The following is a 15,318-nucleotide window of genomic DNA, read 5'->3' as shown; positions in this document are numbered from 1 at the left end:
CAGCCTGCACTCCAACTGATCAGCCACCAGCTCGCTGTTTAGCAAAGCATTTAACAGAGAGTTGGTGCCAGAAGAACATAAAGAGCTGGAGGGAGGGTATTTAGTGAGAGCAAGTTGTAGGTAGTGTGGTCCCCTGCACCAGACAGCCTTGTGGATGATGCAGAGGGATTTGAATTTGATCCTTGCAGGAACCAGGAGCCAGTGGACAGTTTTTAGTGCTGGAGAGAAGTGATCCCTAGGCTTGAGGCTAAGAATAAGTCTTGCAGCCCTATTCTGGATTAGCTGGAGTGGTAGAAAAGAAGAGGGTAGGTTAGGGAAAAGGCTACTGCAGTAGTCAAGCCAAGAGAGAGCCAGAGCTCTAGAAACATTGAGCTTCTAGGGGAAAGTAAGGAAAGGAAGAATTCCTTGAGGAGGTGGAGTTGTAAGTGGATCTTCTTTGCAAGGTCCTGAATGTGGGGGATGAAGGAAAGAGAGGAGTCGAAGATGACCTCAAAGTTTCTGGCTTCAGTTGTGGGAGAAGGCTTTTTCAGGCAGGGCCGCACAGGGGAATGCTTTAGGGAGGAGGGCACAGATCCAGTAGCAAAAGAGTGGTGGCATAAATCAGCGAATGCAAGGGCAAGGGAGCAAATATTGTTCTTAATGGTTCTGGAGGAGCAGGGGGAAAGCTATTTCGAGGAGACCTTCATGGAGCAGACAACTCCGGTAACCTCATCAGGTGTGATAGGAGAGAAAGAGGAGAGAAAGGCAAAGGGAGGATTGGAGGCAAATGGATGTTAGTGGTGGAGAGAGTGAAAGATTGGTGTGGATGAAGGAATCAAGAATATGTCCAGCTGGGTGGGCAGGACCAGAAGGGAGAGTGAGGTGCAGAGGTAATTGAAGAGAGTGGCAGCAGTGATTAAGGAGTCAAGGGGGATGTTAAAATCGCCCATGACAAGGAGTTTAGTGGTAGTAGTGAGGAGAGAGGAGGAGAAATCAGCCAGTTCAGAGAGGAACAGGGTGGTAGAGCCAGGTGGCCTGTAGATGGTTGCAATGGTCAATGAGGAGGTGGGGAGATGACCAACTTGCAAACCAGGCTCTGGAACATAGAAGAAGGCTAGATGGGTATCAGAGAATAAGGGACCCACCCAGGGAAGACGAGAGCAACCCCCCACCCCGCCTGCACTGTTAAGGTGAGGCTTGTAGATGATCTTATAGCCGTCAGGGAGAAGGGACTCCAAAGCAGTGACTGAGCAGGCCTTGAACCACGTCTCAGTGAGAGCATGGATATGTAGGTCAAGGTCTTCATGAAGGAGGCAGATGTCAGTAGAGTGTTTGATGGCAGAGCAAGCATTAAGCATGGCTAGATGCAAGAGATCTCCACCTTTGAAGGTTTTCCGAGGAGGGGTACAGGGGCGTGGTACACCAGAGTGGGGTTACAGAGTGAGAGGAAGAAGGAGTAGCAGGAGTGTAAAGGCAGTTAATGATGGAGGCCAGGCGCTGGTCAAAGAGGAGGAGGATGGGTTGAGGACTCTGAACCAAGATAGTGCCAGTGTGATAAACATTAATGATACACCTGGATGATGCAAAGCCTGCCAAGAGGAGTTCCCATTTAGTGCCACCATTAATCAGTGAGGATGTAAGAAGAAAGAGAGTGGAGATGAGGTGAGACATCCAAAGATCTGGAGAGGGGACAGAGAAGAGAATATCAGTAACGATCTGTCTGGAAGTTGCGCTGACATAGGTGTCTGCGATAAGTAGCCCAGGGTTAGTGGTCAGGGTATCTTTTTTAAACTTTTTTCTTCCGACTTTGTGAGAGAGGGAGGATAGGTGATAGAATAGCAGTTAGAATAGATAGGGGGATGGTGAGTGCCATAGGGGAGGCAGAGAGTGTAAGATGGGAGATGAAGGAGAGAGACTGTACAGCACAATTGCAAACTCAGGCAGCCTATTAGCCAAGAGAAAGCAAGAATCAGATGCACTGGAGTAGCAACCAGAGCACACAAAACATATGTAGGACACCTAAATTCGATTTTTGAAGCAAGTGACTCTAATCACATCAAACGAATTTAGCAGCACAAATGGAAGTTTAACGAAATTCGATTTATGATGCAAGGCACTTTAAACACCTCAAAATGAATGGCAGCACAGATGGAGGGTTCAATTGTAGAAAGAGTTTGAACCAGGCATTGTATTTTCAAATATAGATGAGTTGTAGGAAGGAATGAGAGTGAATAAGTAAGGCAAGGAAGTTAGAGTGGTATAGGCACACCTTGGTTCAGCAGTTGTTGGGGATGAGTGGAGAGGCTGCCCCAATTACCAATGGTTATGAGTCGTTTGTCATTTTTCAGTCTGCACTGTAAGGATGTGCTGAAGTGAAAATTGGTTTCAAGTAGCTTTATGAGTGTCTACTAAGAGATTTAGGGTGATTTACTAGAAGCAAAATTGAAGGGCTGAGGTTGCAGCCTGCCTGGGGTGCAATGAGGTCTAAGACCGGCCCTGCCAAGGAGACTCTACTTCCCCCACCTCACTAGTCCCATGAGGCAGACCAGTCCTGAAAGCATAGCACCCGTCCAAGCCCCTTGTAGAACTCTTCGGGGAACAATTGTTATGCTGCCTCCCCTACTGAGAGAGCATACACCTCCCTTAAGCAGGTGCAAAGTCACAGAAAAACAAAAGTGGTCCCTTTCAGTGAAATGATTCCCCAGCACTTAACAACAGCACCAATTATTCAGTTGCTGTTACTGCTTCCTATGGTGGCAAGGAATGACAAGACTGACCAAGTGGTGCCATAGTGTTTGGTATCGACTTTTATTTTTAAAGAAAAAATAGACCGATCTGTCCTTGACTCTAATGGGGTTTCCCTACCTAAACTAAAGAAACTCGGGTGCTCGTCCGGAAATCTGTCAAAATGTCCAAATCAAAAGGCCCCATCCCAGTCAAAAAGCTCCTGTGCTATCCCTGTCCCTACAGTAAACAATAATGAAGTTCAGGATCTGACTGTGACCCAGGAGAATGACTCCCTTTCTTTTCATAGTAAAAGTTCTAAGCTTTTCATAACAAACAGAATGGTTCCCTTCGCCTAGCTAGTTCCCCAATCTTCCTTATAGCTTCAACACAATTCATTTTCTTTATACTGTTTATCCAGACCCCACTGGGACGACAAAGATGTTCCCTGAATCCCTCTCGAATCTCCAGCACCACACTTTTGTGGAACTGCCCCGGGAATTGTGGTACAAAGTGATTCACTATTTCATCTACTTCTTCAGGATGTTCCGTCTCTTCCCCCCTACCGGACTTGCACTTGTTCCTATTACCTTCTCCCGGGGAACTCTTCACCGGTTTTGCCAGAGCTCACAGGTCCTCTCCCTCTGCTTCAACTTCTTCTTTCATACTACTTCCGCAGCCTGCTTCTCTCCAAGGCCAATTACTGCTGGCGGTCTCAGCGTAGTTGTTGGACCACTCGGTCTACCCCCGGCAGTTCACACCACCACCAAAGCCTCTTGTACTCTCTACACATCTGCCTATGCGGCTCTGCTGTAGGCTACGGTAGGCAGTCTTGGGACTGCTGTCGGACCTGATGTTCTACTCCCTACAGGTCACGCCACCACCACTCAGTCTCTCCAGGTTCACTGTGCCGGTTCCCAACGGACTCACAAGGGTTCCATGTAATAATGTCGCCACAAAAATCTCGCCATGCAACAATATTGCCGGAAAATGGCCGTTTTTTGTGGCGACATTATTGCATGGAACATGCGGGGGACACCCCCGCAACCCCCAAACTTTTTTCTTTTTTTTTGTTTTTAATTTTTTTTTTTTGCCCCTGTCCCCAAATAATATCACCACGACATTTTCCCGGCGATATTATTTACGGCAACCATATATATGAGGATATTATTACCTGATACCCTCACAAGATGCTTCTCGGGTGCCCTGCTATTAGTCTCTTTAACTTTGGAGACATGCCTCGCTGCAATCTCCTAAAGCCCATGGTCCGCCTTTTGGACTTAGATGCAGTCTCCCGCTTGCCGGGTTTTCCTTCTGGATGTACAACAGCTCTCAGCACACCAGAACCACACAGACCACTGCCATACGGGTCAGAAGACGACGAAGAAACCAGTCCTTCTTTGCTGTTCTGTTTAAATAGCAGGGATTGCCCGAGCATAATATTAGTTCAAATAGAAGCTGATCAAGCATTCTTCCTGCTCAATGGTAGCATTCTCAAGTTCTTCTTCATCCCTGTACCTAGTACATCAGGGTGGTTTGATATTTTACAATAAGACATTGTTTCAGACTTGGTCTTATCTGTAGAAGATTTAGGCATTAACATCAGCCTGCAGGGTTTGGGTTTAAGGGGGCCACATCTCCCAATCGCATCCTTACCCCCAGGAGAGGAGTCCCTCTCCATGAGATCCTCCCACATGTTACCACCCCTAGGTAGGAACAATTGGTTAGCGACCTCACCTCCCTAGCCTCATGGAAAGGGGCTCCCCCTGGGGAGAAGTGACACTATCTGAAGGATTGTCACATTCTGTAGATCCATCAAAGGACTTCTCCAGTGGGATTGTGAGATTGTGAGCCCTGTTGTGTATGCCTTGGCTCTACAGAGACAATATTTCAATTATACGATTTCAAGACTGCAAAGAGCTCAGCATTGGAGAAGAGATTTGGAGGCATTGTTTGCTGTTAAGAGATTTGCATGCCGATGATAAAATGTTACTGTTTACCTGCAAGCTGTGTGAGTATTCCACAATATTATGCAGTGAATTCCCAGCCTGTAATCACAAACTCTAGCCATCAGGGAGCTCAGCACAGTGGCATCAGTAGCCAGCAGGGTTGGGGCAAAAGTAAAATCAAAGATGGCTGATGAGCCAATTATAAACTTATCAAAGCCACTTCAGCCCCTTGCAGCTTAATGTGAACAGAGTGAGGACAGCCAATCACAGCCCTCACTAGATTACAAGACACATGTGCCAACCCTCACTAGAAGTTCCACACAAGGGGACGAGGGAACACACTATAAAAGAAGCCTGCTGTATTCAGGCAGTATGGGTTGTTGGAGATAATTGAGGCGAGCAGTAAGGCAGTAATAGAGGTTGGCAGTAACGTCACAGGAATATGTGACAATAACATCAGAGGAGCAGGTGTTTACAAGGCCAGAAGAAGAGGGAGCAGTAACATCAGAGTAGGAGGTGACATTAACTTCAGAAGAGGAGGTGGTAATGTCAGACAAGGTGGCAATAACATCAGAGGAGGAGGTTGTAGTAAGGTCAGAGGATGCCATGGCAATAACATCTGAAGAGGAGACAGTAGTAAGGCCGGAGGAAGTGGCAGAAATCTCAGAGGAAGAGGAGAAAGTACAAAGTAGGGGGCTTAGGAGAAGGAGGCTAACCCCTTAGCAAAAAGGAATAGGAATGTATGAGAAGGCCAGGTTAGTCCAAGACAGGCTGAGGCAGTGTGAGGAACAGGACCCTGACAAGGAGGACAGAAGAGGAGTAGTCAGACTGGAGGCAGAGTTGAGGAAGAGTGTCGTGTCAGCGGAAGACAGCAACAACTGTGCTCACCCCAATGGACCTAATGTGTCTCTATAAAGAATTGGTTCAAGAAACTGCAATTATTGCGAGACTGTTAACCTTAAAGAACTAGGTCCAAAGAAAGGGTTTGGGAACCCAAGTGTAGCCTGCAGAACTACTGGGTCAGGTGAGGCAGTATCATACCCAGTCCTAGAGACTTTGTTTGCCTTCATCCAAATTTGTTGTCTTATATGTCAATAAATGTCTTTGAACAATTCTTCCTGTGTTCAGTTATCTGAGCATCTTACGTAAACCTCTTGAAACAACCCATAAAGAACAGGCACACCTCAGACAACATGTAAGCTGAAGCTCTGGTCATCGCCTGCATATTCGTAGGTGAGCTGTTAGTGGCTACTGGCTGATTAAATAAATCAGCAACTGAAGCACAAAGCCTGATGCTTACCCAACCTGAACATGAAAACCCATTAAATGATGGGGATCTCTGTAAAACCCAGCATGGCATCATCAACAATGTTTAAAGACACCTTCACCTCCCAATTACACAGGGCCAACATGATGTTTAATAGAATGGTGTAACTCCTAGCAATGTGTGTACTATGGGGCATAACAGTAGGACTGTATTAGTCTGAAATATAATACAAACAAACATGATATATCAGACTGTGTGTACAAAGGCATGCATTGCTTGATAGCTATTGTTTGCAGCAAGTTGAGAATAGTCTTCTGCAACAAGACCCCATGCGTATTTTCCAGCCATGTCCATGAAAAGAGGGCAAAAACAAAGAGGTGATGGCTGGAAGGTTTAGAATGAATCTCAACCACTGGCAATGCTCTGGGCAACCCTCCAGACCACCGTTCCTTGCCTGCCAAGCCTTTACAGAAGGGGAAAGACAATATGCAAATCAGGCTTGGACCCATCCCAAAAGGGGCAGTCCAGCCCGAACTGCTAGGCCACATCCCTTCTGCACGAGACCACAAGCATACCCAAACATGTTTCTCCCTTGTTGGGGCTCATCAGTGAGGAGTAGCTTGGGTCTCTAGGCCCAGCAGGCACGGGACCCACGTCTGGGCATACCCGTCCCACTCGGGGTGACAAAGCAAAAACAAAGAGGGGATGGCTGGAAGGTTTAGAATGAATCTCAACCATTGGCAATGCTCTGGGCAACCCTCCAGACCACCGTTCCTTGCCTGCCAAGCCTTTACAGAAGGGGAAAGACAATATGCAAATCAGGCTTGGTCCCATCCCATGCCAGTGGTTTAGATTCATTCGAAGCCTTCCACCCATCACTTTTGTGGTCAGTTTGTTTCTCCTTGTGAGAGAGGGTATGCCCAGACATGGGTCCCTTGCTCGCTGTGCCACAGGGAACCAGGCTGCACCTCACTGAGGAGGTCCAACAAGGCCGAAACATGTCTGGGGTTGTTTGGTTTTCTGTGCAGAGGGGACCTGGCCTAGCAGTTCGGGCTGGGCTGCTACCTTCGGTGGCGGCAGCTGCTGACTGATTTGCACATGGCTGGTCCCCTTTTGCAATGGCGCAGACGGGCTAAAAAACGGTGGTGTGGAAGGTTGCCCAGAGCAATTGCCAGTGGTTTAGATTCATTCGAAACCTTCCACCCATCACTTTTGTGGTCAGTTTGTTTCTCCTTGTGAGAGAGGGTATGCCCAGAGTGGGTCCCTTGCTCGCTGCGCCACCGGGAACCAGGCTGCACCTCACTGAGGAGGTCCAACAAGGCCGAAACATGTCTGAGGTTGTTTGGTTTTCTGTGCAGAGGGGACCTGGCCTAGCAGTTCGGGCTGGGCTGCTACCTTTGGTGGCGGCAACTGCTGACTGATTTGCACATGGCTGGTCCCCTTTTGCAATGGCGCAGACGGGCTAAAAAACGGTGGTGTGGAAGGTTGCCCAGAGCAATTGCCAGTGGTTTAGATTCATTCGAAACCTTCCACCCATCACTTTTGTGGTCAGTTTGTTTCTCCTTGTGAGAGAGGGTATGCCCAGAGTGGGTCCCTTGCTCGCTGCGCCACAGGGAACCAGGCTGCACCTCACTGAGGAGGTCCAACAAGGCCGAAACATGTCTGAGGTTGTTTGGTTTTCTGTGCAGAGGGGACCTGGCCTAGCAGTTCGGGCTGGGCTGCTACCTTCGGTGGCGGCAGCTGCTGACTGATTTGCACATGGCTGGTCACCTTTTGCAATGGCGCAGACGGGCTAAAAAACGGTGGTGTGGAAGGTTGCCCAGAGCAATTGCCAGTGTTTTAGATTCATTCGAAACCTTCCACCCATCACTTTTGTGGTCAGCATGAAAAGAGGGCATCAACATCATATAAACATTCTAGGTGTAACTAATACAAGGATGATCACATTGCAGGAAATCCATATGTTTACATCTGGCTTAGAAAGATTTTAGCAGCATTCATGCCTTACCATTGACCTCTGGGACAACTGGAGCAGCTGCTCTGCTCTGATGACAAAGGAGAAGCATTGTTATGAATGATTAGGGCGTGCCCAAAGTACAAGGATAAAGCAGGAGGACTAGGATGAAGGAGAAATGGTAGGTGAAAGGAGATGATCTAGGACAAGGGAGGAGGATCATGACAAAGGACTGGCACAAAGGAGAAGGATGCGGATGAAGAAAAAAGAAGGACTAGCATAAGGATGTAGGACAAAGGGGTAGGACTAGGATGAAGGACTAGCGCAAAAGAAAAGGAATAGGTTGAAGGGTGAGGGACCTGGATGATGGGGAAGAATTAAGGCAAAGGAGAAGGACAACAATGAAGGATTATGATGAAGGAGGAGTAAAAGGAAAGAACATGACAAAATACCATTATGAAGGACAATGATGACAAGGGCTAGGGTGATGTTATGAAGAAGAAGAAACATTAGGATAAATGACTATGAGGATCAGAACAAAGGACTATGGTGAAGGGGTACACATAGGTTGAAGAAGAGAATGACAAAAGACTATGCCAAAGCACACTGACAACAGAGAAGTATGATGAAGGAGGACTGTGAAAAGTAGGATTTGGAAGAAAAACTATGAAGTATGTTATTATGAAGGACTATGATGAAGAAGGATTAGAATGGGGGCTATAATAAAGGAGAAGGACTATAATGGAGATGGTCTAGGATGAAGGATTAAGGTGAATGACTGACAAAGAAGGATTAAAATGTAGACCTTTGATGGTGGAGCAGGACCCTAGTAAGGATTACGATGAACAGGAAGAACTATAATGACGGACTGTGATGAAAACAGACTATGATGTAGGATTATTATTAAGGGAAGGACTATGATGATGGAGAATTATAACAGAATTCTATGAAAAAGGAGAAGGACCAACTATGACAAAGGAGACGGATTAGTATTATGATGAAAGAGAAAGACTGCAGTGAAAGACTGTAATAAATTAGAAGGCGTTGGGCAGGGAAATATAATAAAGGACAGGAACTCGGAAGAATGACTTAGATGAAGAAAAAGGACCAGGACAAAGGTGAAGTACTATAACAAAGGAGAAGGACTTTGATAACTGACTATGCTGAAGGGCTACAGTTATAAAGAAGGACTAAGACTAAGGAATATGATGAAGGAAAAGGCTCAGGTGAAAGGACTATGATGAAAGAGAGGGAATAAGATGACGCACTATGATAAACTAGGAGGATAAGAAAACAGGCTATGATGGAGGAGCAGGAGGACTATGATGAAGGATTGTGTCAAAGGAAAAGGAGCAGAACAAAGGAAAGGGTCTATGATGGAAGACTGTGTAGGAGAAAGACTAGCATAAAGGACCAAAATTGGGATGGATAGTGACAAAGGAGAAGGATGATGACGACAGACTATGATGAAGGAGAAAGACTGGGAGTAAGGACTATGAAGAAGGAGAAGAGCTAAGACAAAGGATTAAGATGAAAATGAAGAACTAAGGACTATGACGAAGGAGAAGGATTTTGACAAAGAACTATGAAGAGAGGCTTTAAAGCACTATGAGAAAAGAAATCAGCTAGAACAAAGCACTATGTTAAAGAACTACGAGGAAGGAAAAGGACCAGAACAAAGGAGAAGGACTATAACAAAGAACTATGACAATGGGCCATGATCAAGGAGAAGAAGCAGAAAGACTATGTTGAAGGACTATAACAATGGAGAAAGAATATGAATATACATTGTGTATAGGCACTATATAAATAAACTATCATATCATATCATAACATCCTTACTGTTCATGGCCTCTAAGAATGTAATTGTATTTCCCCTTGTTCCCTCCCTTGCCTTAAAGCGCTTTGAAACACATTGTGTATAGGGGCTATATAAATAAACTATCATATCATATATCATATCATAGGGGCTATCAAAGAGAAAGACTATGATGAACAAGAAGGACAAAGACAAACAAGAGATGAACAAGAAGGCCCATGGTGAAGGAAAATTACTTAAGATGAAGGAAAGGGAAGGAGATGAGCCAGGACAAATGCTGAGGACTTCAACAAAGTATGAAGGGCTATGATGAGTAGGGACTATGATGGAGGGTTATAATGAAAACAATGAACTAAGACACATGATTATGATAGAGAAGGACTATGATGAAGGAGCAGAACAATAACAAAAGAGAAGCATTATGACAAAGTTCTATGTTGAAGAAGGAAAACTATGACTATGACAAATAACTAGAATGAAGAAATATGATGATGGTTAAGGAACAAGGAGAATGAATATGATGAAGGAGAAAGACTATGATGAATGAGTAGAAGAAAGACTGGTGAATGAATGGACACACACGATAACCTGTGAAGCAGTGAATGCATGAAATAGCATTACCAATTGCCATGCAAACCAAATATCCTGCTACTTCGCACGCGCTCTCTTCTTTCTCCTCACTGTAGCAATGTTTTGGAATCAATCTGGTGTTAAAGCACTACAGAATGTAATAAAATCAAACCATGGAGCAAAACTAACACTGTTCTGTGAAACCTCTGCAATCAAGGCTCTTATTTAAATAGGCAATAGAGGCAACCAAATGTAATTTAGGTGCAGAGTGTTCACCTTACAGAAAATCACAGTGCTAGAAATATTTGAAAGGACAGAATATTGAGATATCAACAATGCTTGTATGTATGCATTCACATTTGCCACCTACCTCTAAGCATTATGCTTAAACTCCTTTATTACGGCCTACAACAGCTTTTTAAATCTTTAACTTTATTTCTGCATTTAATCTTTTTTTTACATTTTGAAAACTGCAAACATGAGAATAAACAAACAAATACAAACGGTACAAAAAGATGTAGTCAAACTACAGTCCCCATGAGACCTAGCAGCTTAGTAGTCCTGAGACTCTGTCCTGCTGTCCAATCATGGTTCTCCCACAAGTACAAATCCCTGCTGCTCTAGGTCTCTTCCTCTTCTTTTTAGGAGCTGCTTTCACACTCTGTAACAGTCTAAGAGTCTTAGGTAACTTCTTTCGCTTTTCTCTGTCTTGAGCTGCCCTGCACTCCACCACTTTAGGCGCATCCTTTCTCAATATTCTCCTTGACGAAACTGCAGATGACTAATCTCAAGAATTCTTCTGATCCTCTCCTATGTGGAAAGAGATTCATATTGTTAGGGAGGGGAATTCGCTAATATTCACATTATTACATATTCTACTGTACAATAATCATAAACGAATTCCAAGAGGGAGGGAAGGGATAATGCTCGCCTCTGTGTCTTTAATAGAATGAAGACTACCTGCGCTATGCGCTTGGGCAAACTTCATTCTATGTCAAGAATGGAGGCAAGCATTATCCTTGTTCAAAGCTCTCCACAACTGCTGTGGCAATATTAGAGACTGGCTTGAAATAGACGGTTCTGAAAACCGAGTTGCTGGACCAGTCTGCTGCCTTCATGATCTCCTGCAGCGGAACTCCTGCTGCAAAAGCTCGGGAAGCCATAGCTCCTCCGGTCGAGTGAGCCCCAAATATAGAAATGCCTATACCCGCCTTTGCCATCATTTCCTTTACCCATCTTGCTATGGTGGCTGGCGTAACGGCTTTATGTGGTCTTCTGCGCACTATCAATAGCTGACTGACGCCCTGTGGCCTTATCCCTACTGTTGCTGTCTCATAGAAGTTTATGCATTGGGTCACGCATAGTTTGCTATTGTTTGGGAAATATGGGTATGAAATCACCTTAGAGTTAGTTTTATTGCGCTGCGCAATATTAAATGCAATGCCCTCTGGGTAGAATACTTTTTTGTCGACTTCTAAAGCCCTCACATCTGAAACTCTTCTACAAGATACTAGACAAAGTATTTTGGTTAACTTCGCTGACAATTGTCTTCTTGAGAGAAGTTTGTTCCTTGGCCATTGTTCAAATAAAGCTAAGATTTTGTGTACATCCCAAAGGGATGAATATTTCGGCTGGGGAGGTTTGCTTAACTTTACTCGTTTTAAGAGTCTTGCTAGCGCTGGATGCTCTCCCACGGGAACTCCGTCTACTAGTTCGTGCTCCGCCGAGTTCGCTGATCTGTACACTCCGACTGTCCTAAAGGATCTGCCCTTAGTAGGTAGGCTGGCTAGAATATGTATCACATGCACTATAGGTACTGAAACAGGAGGAATACCCTGCCTCCTGCACCATAGTTCCCAGGCTTGCAAAGCGGAATTATAGCTCTGAATTGTGGAAGCGGTCCATGACACTTTGATAAGCTATGTAGCCGTCTCTGAAAGTCCCGGAAAACACCATCTGTGCCTGAAATTCTGCAAGCTACAAGAGTTAGTGCCTGATCTTGTATCAGCAGAATCAGGGCTCCTGATGTATCAGATAGGAGATCTGTTCTGTGAGAAATCCTCTGGGGGAAATCCGTGGAAAGTTCCATCAGAACTGGAAACCAAACTTGTGATTTCCATTCTGGCGTCACTATCACTAGCTCCGCCTTGTCTCTCTGTACCTTTGTTGATGCTGGAAATGCATCGGAGGGACAGGGCCTCCGTATCCTTGTCTTTTATGTCTTTATCATGTATGTTCTGTCTTGTTTTCCATTCAGGAGTTCATGTGGTACTCCTGGTGGTGCGGTTCTTCCTCTTTTTGGTCGTGGTGAACAGATCCTTGGGATACCCTTATTGCACCCATGGGTGGGGGTACAACCCTGTACTCCTAGTGTATGTTTTTGGGCACCTGTGTGTGGCCACCGAGCAGGGCATGGGCTGGTGGCTGCTCCATGCTGAATTTGACAGGTGCTCTGAGTATCCTCCATTCCAGGATACCCAGGCCTGATTCCTGATAGGATACAAGATTGCCCTTGTGGCCTCCTGCTTTCTATTGCCTGCTACCTTGTTTTCCCAAAGTTCTGGGAAGCCCTGACTCTGTTCCTTCCCCCTGACTGGTTGTTGGGTGGAAGTTCCATATATGGTATTGTGGGGAGGTCCAGGCCAAACTGGCTGCAGCCTTCCCAGTGACTGTATGTTGTCGGTACGTCCGTGGGGTGGGACCTGGGTCAATGGAGTGTGTGACAAATACACATTTCATGATATGGGTGTCTAGTATCTGATGTGTGACACAATGACTGCAACAGCCCTGACCGAAACTGGTATGAATGCAGTGTGGAGTGCTGAATGGCTGGGTGCTTGGCCGAATCCACATTCCGTGTTGCGAGTGTCTGGGTGGAGAAGAATGGCCTAAATGCACTGTGAGCCTGATTGGCTGCCTTTTTGCATGAATGCCCTTCTGAATGATTGGTTGCCTGAGTGTGACACAGCAGAGTGAATGAGAGACCAAACAATATATCTGGAGATCTCTCACTGATGGAAATCGTTCAGAAGCTGAAGTCGAAACTTGATGCCTAATGGTGAAGCCGAGCCGGACGAGACAATCTACTGCCGCATTCCTTCACCAACTGAAAGCTGTTGTGTCTTCAAGAAATGATCCAAGAGAGGACCTGGCTAGGAGACCTCTTCCTGAGCTACGAGGGACCATCGTGCACCAGCTGATCTTTGCCAAAGCTCCCTGGAATGTAGACCCTCAAAAGGCTGCCAACTGAAGAAGTGGAAGTGAAGCACCTGGACATCCAAGTCCATTGTCGTTGACCAGGGTTTGCAGGTTTGCTATAACCACTGTAAACCCGTTGAAGTGTGTTGCCCAGAAGCAGGGACAGCTTGACGTTGTGCTGCTCAAGGACCGGAGCTGCAACGCTCCATTGCCTAAGACATTTGAATCAAGGACTCCCTTGCTCATCACCGTTGACCACTTTGTCCAGCTGGAGAAAGTCAAGGTCGTTGACGACCGAGGAGAATCCGCTAGTGGGTTTCCCGCCACTCAAAGACGTCGACGAAGAGCTGAAAGACAGCTGTGGTCATGCCCCGATCGCCAACGCCAGATGTCGACGACCCGACGCCCTTGCTGGGCCAAAGTTCTTCATTGACTCTTTACAGCAACAAACTCTTGCCGTCGAGGTGCACCGCATGCCTCATCTTCAAAGGACGTTCATGAGTCATCTATGAGCACCGCGAAGATTGAAGCTGCTCCCTCGACAACAGCATTCACCTTTCCTTCACCAAGGAATCTCCACCAGCCATGGCTCCTGCCTTAAAGGGATTTCACTCAAGAAGGGCCCGTCGATGACTCGTCGTCGAAGAACTCTACGAAACCAGGTACATTGGGTCGTAGAACCTCTTTAGAAGGAATCAAGACGATATTGAGCATACCTGGACTGGACTTGTCAATACGCTTTATTTACAGGTTGCCCAGGTGAGGGGATCCTCATACAGAACTGTGTCGGGTGGTAGCAACCTAGTATTCTGCCCTTGCTTAATTCACCTTGTTTTCTTTCTGTGTCTATCGTTGATTCACCTTATAATCTGATTCTTATGCCATTTGAACTGTTAGCAGTTGATGCATTTCAAAGGAATCGATAGTTAAGAGTGGTACCACGTAGACCTGTATATATTTGCCATTACAGTATTGCCAAAGTAGTGTGTTATTGTGATTGTGTATATAATTTGAACCTTATTTAAGCAATAGAACCCAAGCGTCGGGGGCATTACCGAAGGTCCTGGGGCATTACTAGAGTCGGTAATGCCCCCGACGTGAGGGTTCTATTGCTATTAGTACCCCGGCCCGCAAAAATTGCGTGACCGGGGCACTAAAAGCTTTTTTTTCATCCTGAAACGCTGCAGCATTTCGGGAGAAAGAAAAAGAAAATGGCCGCCGCCATGGAAAGGGAAAACAGAGTCCGTTTTCCTTTTCCATGGCGGCCATCGGGAGTGGATGCGCTGGGAACAAGTGTTCCCAGCACGTCCGCTCCCGAAAAAGGATCAAAAAGAAGGTAAGTGGGGTTGGGAGGGCGGGAGTGGGACGGGGGAAGAGGGAAAAAAAAACGTACCTGCGTCCCCGGCAGGGGACGAGGGAAGCCCCCAGCCGTGTGGAGGTGCAGAGCGGGGATGGCCCTGCTTCGAGCCGCCTCATTGGCTGAGGGGTTGCCACACCCCCCGCCGGAGACAAAGGCTGTGGAATCCCGACGGAGGGATTCCCAGCCGGGTAGGGACCTGGCGAGAGCCAATCAGAATGCTTGTTGCATTCAGATTGTCTTTCGCCGGGTTACTATTTATATAAAGAACTGTGTTTTCACTAACATAGGGCCTCATTACGAGTATGGAGGCAGCCATGCCCTTAACAAGGGCATGGCTGCCTCCATATCGGTTTCCAGTAGCGGGTTCCTCCAATGAGGATTTACCGGGCCATTCCATCCTTGGAGGACCCGGTAAATCCTCATTGGAAAAACCCATTCCCATTTGAGCCCCCATAGGGCTCAATGGGAATGGGAAGGGAGCTAATAACGGGCCCGTTA

Source organism: Ambystoma mexicanum, chromosome 14 (assembly GCF_040938575.1).
Source record: "Ambystoma mexicanum isolate Mex_15411 chromosome 14, UKY_AmexF1_1, whole genome shotgun sequence".
Classification (NCBI taxonomy): domain Eukaryota; kingdom Metazoa; phylum Chordata; class Amphibia; order Caudata; family Ambystomatidae; genus Ambystoma; species Ambystoma mexicanum.
This window is presented reverse-complemented; position numbering follows the sequence as displayed.